The following is a 9,038-nucleotide window of genomic DNA, read 5'->3' as shown; positions in this document are numbered from 1 at the left end:
GTTTGATGATATGCCTCCATAGCTGCTCTGACACAGAGTGGGATCAGTTGGTCTTTGGAACCCAGTCCATTTTGAAATTGGGTTGACCTTTGTCATCCTTGCATGGTACTCTCTTGTAACAGCCCAAAATCCAGGTAAGCTTTATGGTCCTTCTATTTTGAAAGTTGGCAAGTTTAGTCCTTTGAGTTGTATGTTGAATTGGCGAGTACGCTGGGCGTACTGGGGTGTACGCCGCGCGTACTCACGCGCTTAATTTGGACGCGGACTTGACCGAGTACGCTGGGCGTACTCAGGCGTAGTGAGCGCAGATGCAAACCCTAATTCTGGCTTGTGCACTATAAAAGGAACATGTGGCCCTTTGCCCTAGCCACCATATTCCTTGAGTGAGTCCCTTGAGAGCTGAGATCCGTGCCTTAGCCTATGTGTGTGTGTTTTGAGCTTGGAGCTAACTTTTCAAGGTGAAGAAGGGAAGCAAGAGCCATTGTTGGTGCTAGAAGTGGAAGAACAAGTGTAGATCCGTGCTCTATAGTATTTGGAGATCTCTTTTGAGGTAAAAAGCTCAGAGCTTTCCTTGTTCTTCTTAAGTTTTGCTTTTTGGGACCATTTTAGGGTTTTTGGGTCCAAAGTTTGAGACTTTGTGTGCAAAGAGTCTCCATGAGCATGAATCTGGCCTCTTCTAGTGTGTTTGATGTTAAGGGTTCATAAAAATCCAGTCTTGGTTGTGGATCTAGTTTCATGCATGAGTTATAGTCCCATTATGGAAAGAGAAATGGTGTTTTGAGCACAAAGTGACCTCTACAGCCATGCAAAGGCATAAAGGTCTCGACTTTATGGGTTAAGCCGTATAAAAGGAGTCAGATCTGGAGTTTGGACGAAAGTCTTAACAGATTAAGGTCTGAATGAGTGGGATAAGGGAACTGGGTGTTATGCTGGGCGTAATCCCAGTACGCGCGGTGTAAAGTGTCGCGTAGCCCGATTCTGTGGAAGCTCCGGGTACGCCCAACGTACATATTGGTACGCGCAACGTAACCCGGAGAGGGTTGACTTTTGTTGAATTTTAGGGTTTGGTCAACTCTAGCGTATTTGAGCCTAGCAGGGGGTAAAATGGTCTTTTACCCTTCCTAAGAGTGTTTAGAGAGTTTAGTCTAGCCTTGGGAAATTATGTTGATGACGAGTGTATATTTCATATGATTAGGCGGAGGCTAGGTCCTATTCACCGAGTTCGAGGTTTTCCGAGTTACCGAGTTACGCGAGGTGAGTCTTCTCACTATATGTTACCTTGAGTGGTATTCTAAGTTGACCAGAGGGTCTTATGTGCTATGTATGAGAATATGTGTTATATTAGAGATTACATGCTATGTGTTATTTGTATGCTGTATGACTATATAGACCGGACCGGAGGGTCCAACGATTCAGACCGGGCCAAAGGGCCCAATGAGCTATGACTGGACCGGAGGGTCCGACGAGCTGCGGGACTGGAGGGTCCCGTTGAGACATCTTGACCGGAGGGTCGGGTTTAGCCTCGAGTGGCGTATTTGTGGTATGAGGTATTTTGGGGAACTCACTAAGCATTTATGCTTACAGTTGTTGTGTTTGATGTCTCAAGTACCAGCGAGGACCGTGGGAAGGCGACGGCTTGACTCGTACACACCCACATCGATGGAGTTCACATTAGAGAGATCTTGGGATTTGTTTTGAAAACACTGTTGTTTTGGATTTGGGATTATGATATGATATACATTTTGTGGTTTAAAAATTAAAATTTAATTGGAAATTTTACGTTGTTACAAGTTGGTATCAGAGCCTTGGTTTGAGGGATTCGGATGCACCTTCGGGTGTATTTGAACTCAAACCGAGGATTTGAGAAATTTTACAACCAAAACTGCAAATTTTCTAAAAAGAAAAAGAAGTTTTGGAAACAAGCAGAGTGGATGGTGTGTACGGTCAGCCAGCGCCCGAACGGTGAATCCCTAAAATACCCTTACATTATATGTTATGAGTTATAAGATATTATGTTATGCATGTTAGAGAGGCTAGGTACTCCTATGAGGACTAGAGTGGCCTGATTTGTGATGCCTTAGCTTAGGAGATTAATGCTGCTATGAGATACTTTGAGAGTGAGTAGGTAGCAGTGAGGAGCTCGTGAGAGGTCTACTGAGGGTAGCCAGCGTATAGCGAGAGTAGAGTATTTACGAATTGGGATCCTAGGTGGAGGACTTGGGTTGTATATTGATTCGATGTGGACAATAGTATTGGGCCCGTACTATTGAAAACACCGGATTGGTGCGCAGTCCAATTAAGAATCCTTGGGGTACCAGAAGTGAGGATGATTGAGTTATCGAGTGTGAGTATACTCGAGAGTGTCCCTGATATTTCTTATGTTGTATTTCAGAGGTTGATCATGGTCGGGACACGCCATACCGCCGAGAGCAGTGGGGTGAGTGATGAGGAGATCCGTCGGATCATCCATGAGGAGGTGGCTGCTGCCATCAGAGCCGAGATTCCGGAGATGTTTGGGTCTATTAAGACCACACTGATCGAGACGTTTGACGAGCGTTACGCTGCCTTGACTGATGCTGCTGTTGCTGCAGCTACAGCAGCTGTTGCTGCTACGAGACCCCAGGGTGGTGATTCGTTGTTGTACCGAGAGTTCAGCAACACGAAACCACCAAAGTTTGATGGTACACAGGATCCGATCGCCGCTATGACGTGGATCTCAGACATAGAGGGGTGTTTTTATACGTGCTCGTGTCCGGAGCACTTGAGGGTGCGGTTCGCCGTCAACCAGCTTCGCTTGGGGGCGAAGGACTGGTGGAAGTTTGTAACCGCGAGCTATTCGACAGCTGAGCTGACTGCAGTGAACTGGGAGAGGTTTACTACGATGTTTCGTGATGAGTATGTTCCCCAGGTGGAGAGGGAACGTTTAGCTCAGGAGTTTCTGACCCTCAAGAAGGGGACTGAGTCGGTGACAGTGATTACGAGGATTACGAGGATGTTTCATGAGCGGGCGTTGTTTTGCCCGGAACTGGTGTCCACTGAGTAGGCTCGCATGAGCCGTTATCTGAGTATACTGAGGAGGGACATCCGTGAGTTTGTGGCGAACTCGACTTACCAGACGTTTGCCGAGCTCCAGGAAAATGCCCGGAAGAGGGAGATTGAGTTTGAGACACAGGCGAGGGAGGAGACCGAGTCTCATAGGGGTGATCGGCGACCGGCGCAGTCGCAGCCGGCCGCCAAGCAGGCAAAGCCCGCTGATTCAAGGACGGGTAGTTCGAGGGGCCACACTTGTGGGAAGTGCGGCAAGAGCCATGATGGGTCGCGCAAGATTGTGGTATGCTACAAGTGTGGGAAGGAAGGACATTTCGCGAGGAATTGTCCTAAGGGGTTCTCGGTTTGCTTTCATTGCAACCAGACCGGCCATCGGAAGGCCGAGTGCCCCCAGCTACAGAGGTCAGCGCAGGGATCTACACCTGCGGTCCGAGCTACTGAGACCCGGCCAGTGAAGGCCGAAGCACCGAAGGCTAGGGGGAGAGCCTTCCAGTTGACTGCGGAGGAGGTCCGCGCAGCGCCTGACGTCATGGCGGGTATGTAATCTTTATCTATTTTATATTGAGTTTATGCTATTGTAATAGCTATATGTTATGCGTAGGTACTTTTCTTGTGAGTTCTGTACCTGCATTAGTGTTGTTCGACTCGGGTGCGAGTCGGTCTTTCATATCTATGACTTTTAGTCGACACATTAGTATTCCGAGAGAGGCGTTGAGTCGACCTCTGCGGGTTTCCATAGTAGATGAGCGTGAGGTCTGTGCTACCGAGGTGATACGTGGGTGCGTGCTGGAGATCTTCGGGGTGGAGTTTCCGATTGATTTGATTCCGATTGCTATGAGGGATGTTTGTGTTATAGTAGGCATGGATTAGTTGAGCCGTTTCGGGGCTGTCATAGATTGCGAGCGTCAATTGGTGACGATCCGAGATCCTAGTGGGGGAGCGCTGTCAGTTTATGGCGAGGGGGCTCGTGGTGGTTCGGTATTCTGTTCGGCTGCATGAGCAAGGCGGAGTTTGCAGCAGGGCTGCAAGGGGTTCGTAGCCTATGTGACGAATGTACGAGAAGCTGTTGGGGGGCCAAGTTCCATGGATGAGGTGCCGATAGTGCGTGAGTTTCCGGACGTGTTCCCCGAGGAGTTCCCGGGTGTGCCTCCCGAGAGGCAGGTGGAGTTTCATATCGATTTGATTCCCGGGGTTGCGCCTATCGTTAAGGCGCCATACCGGATAGCACCGCCAGAGATGCAGGAGTTATCCTCACAGCTGCAAGAGCTGTTGGGGAAAGGGTTCATCCGTCCCAGTAGCTCTCCCTGGGGAGTGCCAATCCTTTTTGTAAAGAAAAAGGATGGTTCACACCGGATGTGCATTGATTACCGGGAGTTGAACAAGTTGACGGTCAAGAACCGTTATCCGTTACCGAGGATCGACGATCTATTCGATCAGTTGCAGGGGGCGTCTTGGTTCTCCAAGATAGACTTGAGGTCGGGATATCACCAGATGAGAGTTCGGGATGAGGATATCCAGAAGACGGTGTTTAGGACTCGTTACGGGCATTACGAGTTCGTGGTGATGCCATTCGGGCTCACCAACGCACCAGCGGCGTTCATGGATCTCATGAACAGGGTGTGTAGGCCGATGTTGGATCATTCGGTAATTGTATTCATTGATGATATCCTGGTGTACTCGAGGACCAGAGAGCAGCATGAGGAACATTTGAGGGAGCTCCTCGGAGTTTTGAGATCGGAGAGGCTTTTTGCCAAATTCTCCAAGTGCAATTTTTGGTTACGGGAGGTCCAGTTCTTAGGGCATCTCGTTAACCAGAATGGGATATTGGTTGACCCAGCCAAGATTGAGGCTGTGATGAGTTGGGAGGTGCCGAGGTCACCTACGGAGATCAGGAGCTTCTTAGGGCTGGCAGGCTACTATCGGAGATTTATCAAAGATTTCTCCAAGATCTCCATGCCACTTTCCAAGTTGACCCGGAAGGTGTTACCTTCTCATGGGGTCCAGAGCAGCAGACCTCGTTTGAGACCCTTCGCTAGAGATTGTGTGAAGCTCCCGTGCTCGCACTACTGGAAGGGATGGAGGATTTCGTGGTGTACTGTGATGCATCGATATCGGGGTTGGGCGCGGTGTTGATGCAGAGAGGGCATGTGATCGCGTATGTATCGAGGCAGTTGAAGCCTCATGAGATGAGATATCCCACCCACGATGTGGAGTTGGGGGCTGTGGTGTTCGCCCTCAAGATTTGGCGTCACTATTTGTATGGGGTTCGGTGTATGATATACACTGACCACAAGAGCTTGAAGTATTTGATGGATTAGACCAATCTGAACATGCAACATAGGAGATGGCTGGATGTGGTAAAAGATTATGATTGCGAGATCCTGTACCACCCGGGCAAGGCTAATGTGGTAGCCGACGCCCTGAGTCGTAGGGCAGAGGGTGCCCCGATGCGGGATATTTGTATGAGGTTGACGGTGATGACTCTGGTATTCGATACCATTAGAGGGGCCCAGGCCGAGGCAGTGAGACTGGAGAACCGTAAGAGAGAGCAATTTATCGGGCAGGTGTCAGGGTTTGTTACCGATAGCCGAGGGCTTATGACCTTTCAGGGTCAGATTTGGGTACCGTTTGTGGGCGGGACGCATACTATCTTGATGGAGGAGGCGCACAGATCGAAGTTTTCGATCCATCCCGGGGCCACTAAGATGTATCTGGATCTGAAGAAGGAGTATTGGTGGCCCTGTATGAAGAGGGATGTGGCGTGGTTCGTTATGCCTAACCTGTCGTAGGGTTAAGGCCGAGCACCAGAAACCGCATGGTAAGCTGCAGCCACTTGAGATTCTGGAGTGGAAGTGGGAGCAGATATCCATGGATTTCATCACCAAATTGCCGAGAACGACAAGGGGTGTCGACGCGATCTGGGTGATAGTGGACCGATTGACGAAGAGCGCCCACTTTCTCGCTATTAGTGAGAGTTCTTCTGCGGAAAGATTGGTAGAGCTATACGTGAGGGAGGTGGTATCGCGGCATGGAGTACCCATCTCGATCGTGTCAGACCGAGATGTGCGTTTCACTTCCAGATTCTGGAAGAAATTTCACAAGGAGTTGGGTACGAGGCTGCATTTTAGTACCGCATACCACCCACAGACTGATGGGCAAAGTGAGCGGACGATTCAGACACTCGAGGACATGCTCCGAGCATGTGTGCTGGATTTCGATGGGAGCTGGGACACATATTTGCCCTTGGCAGAGTTTTCCTACAACAACAGCCATCATTCGAGCATCGGTATGCCACCCTTTGAGCTGTTGTATGGGAGGAGGTGTCGTACCCCTATTTGCTGGGGTGAGGTGGGGCAACGTGTGATGGGTAGTACGGAGATAGTGCTTCAGACGACAAAGCAGATCCAGCAGGTCAGACAGAGGTTGTTGACCGCTCAGAGTCGTCAGAAGAGTTATGCGGATCGGCGACGATCTGAGCTCGAGTTTCAGGTCGGTGATTTCGTACTCCTGAAGGTATCTCCTTGGAAAGGAGTAATCCGATTCAGGAAGAGGGGCAAGCTGGGGCCATGGTATATTGGGCCGTTTAGGGTGATCGCGAGGGTGGGCAAGGTAGCATATCGCCTAGAGCTACCTGCGGAAGTGGACCAGATTCGTCATACCTTCCATGTGTCGCAGCTGAGGAAGTGTATTGCTGACGAGTCGGCAGTAGTACCGTTGGAGGACATCCAGGTGGACGCAAGTCTGAATTATGTCGAGAAGCCGATTGCGATTTTGGATCGGAGGATCAAGGTTCTGAGGAACAAGGAAGTGCCCCTGGTTCAGGTCCAGTGGAAACATCGGAAGGGGTCCGAGCTGACCTGGGAGCCGGAGTCAGAGATGCGGGAGCAGCATCCGGAGTTGTTCGCAGCATGAGACTTCGAGGGCGAAGTCTAGTTCTAGTGGGGGAGAATTATAACAGCCCAAAATCCAGGTAAGCTTTATGGTCCTTCTATTTTGAAAGTTGGCAAGTTTAGTCCTTTGAGTTGTATGTTGAATTGGTGAGTACGCTGGGCGTACTGGGGTGTACGCCGCGCGTACTCACGCGCTTAATTTGGACGTGGACTTGACCGAGTACGCTGGGTGTACTCAGGGGTACGTTGGGCGTAGTGAGCGCAGATGCAAACCCTAATTTATGGCTTGTGCACTATAAAAGGATTATGTGGCCCTTTTCCCTAGCCACCATATTCCTTGAGTGAGTCCCTTGAGAGCTGAGATCCGTGCCTTAGCCTATGTGTGTATGTTTTGAGCTTGGAGCTAACTTTTCAAGGTGAAGAAGGGAAGCAAGAGCCATTGTTGGTGCTAGAAGTGGAAGAACAAGTGTAGATCCGTGCTCTACAGTAGTTGGAGATCTCTTTTGAGGTAAAAAGCTCAGAGCTTTCCTTGTTCTTCTTAAGTTTTGCTTTTTGGGACCATTTTAGGGTTTTTGGGTCCAAAGTTTGAGACTTTGTGTGCAAATAGTCTCCATGAGCATGAATCTGGCCTCTTCTAGTGTGTTTGATGTTAAGGGTTCACAAAAATTCAGTCTTGGTCGTGGATCTAGTGTCATGCATGAGTTATAGTCCCATTATGGAAAGAGAAATGGTGTTTTGAGCACAAAGTGACCTCTACAGCCATGCAAAGGCATAAAGGTCTCGACTTTATGGGTTAAGTCGTATAAAAGGAGTCGGATCTGGAGTTTGGATGAAAGTCTTAACAGATTAAGGTCTGAATGAGTGGGATAAGGGAACTGGGTGTTACGCTGGGCGTAATCCCAGTACGCGCGGCGTAAAGTGTCGCGTACCCCGATTCTGTGGAAGCTCCGGGTACGCCTGGCGTACATATTGGTACGCGCAGCGTAACCCGGAGAGGGTTGACTTTTGTTGACTTTTAGGGTTTGGTCAACTCTAGCGTATTTGAGCCTAGCAGGGGGGTAAAATGTTCTTTTACCCTTCCTAAGAGTGTTTAGAGAGTTTAGTCTAGCCTTGGGAAATTATGTTGATGAGGAGTGTATATTTCATATGATTAGGCGGAGGTTAGGTCCTATTCACCGTGTTCGAGGTTTTCCGAGTTACCGAGTTACGCGAGGTGAGTCTTCTCACTATACGTTACCTTGAGTGGTATTCTAAGTTGACCAGAAGGTCTTACGTGCTATGTATGAGAATATGTGTTATATTAGAGATTACATGCTATGTGTTATTTGTATGCTGTATGACTATATAGACCGGACCGGAGGGTCCAACGATTCAGACCGGGCCAAAGGGCCCAATGAGCTATGACTGGACCGGAGGGTCCGACGAGCTGCAGGACTGGAGGGTCCCGCTGAGACATCTTGACCGGAGGGTCGGGTTTAGCCTCGAGTGGCGTATTTGTGGTATGAGGTATTTTGGGGAACTCACTAAGCAATTATGCTTACAGTTGTTGTGTTTGATGTCTCAAGTACCAGCGAGGACCATGGGAAGGCAACGGCTTGACTCGTACACACCCACATCGATGGAGTTCACATTAGAGAGATCTTGGGATTTGTTTTGAAAACACTGTTGTTTTGGATTTGAGATTATGATATGATATACATTTTTTGGTTTAAAAATTAAAATTTAATTGGAAATTTTACGTTGTTACATCTCTCCCCTGACATGTCCTGCTTATCACAAACAAAAGATGTAGAAATATTAGAAGCATTAGAAGATTTGGGAGAGTGAGCCTTTGGAACCCATTTGTAGTTGGGTTTAACCCATTTCTTTTTCAAACTGATGGGTGGCTCAGTGCTTGCTTTTGATCTTGATGTCGGTCGTTGAGATGACTTTGACCTAACCGGTCTTTGTTTCACTGGAGCATCTATTGGATTTGGCTTCTTGGCTGACATTTCCTTCTTGCCCTTGGGATTCAGATTCTTGGCCTTCTGCGAGTTCCAGTCACCATGGTCTGAACGTGACCTTGAGGGGTTTCTTTTGAAGTATCTCCCACTTGGCGCG

The sequence above is a fragment of the Lactuca sativa genome, chromosome 8, assembly GCF_002870075.4.
Source record: "Lactuca sativa cultivar Salinas chromosome 8, Lsat_Salinas_v11, whole genome shotgun sequence".
NCBI classification, from domain to species: domain Eukaryota; kingdom Viridiplantae; phylum Streptophyta; class Magnoliopsida; order Asterales; family Asteraceae; genus Lactuca; species Lactuca sativa.
The sequence above is the reverse complement of the archived record's forward strand: the minus strand, read 5'-3'. Positions refer to the sequence as shown.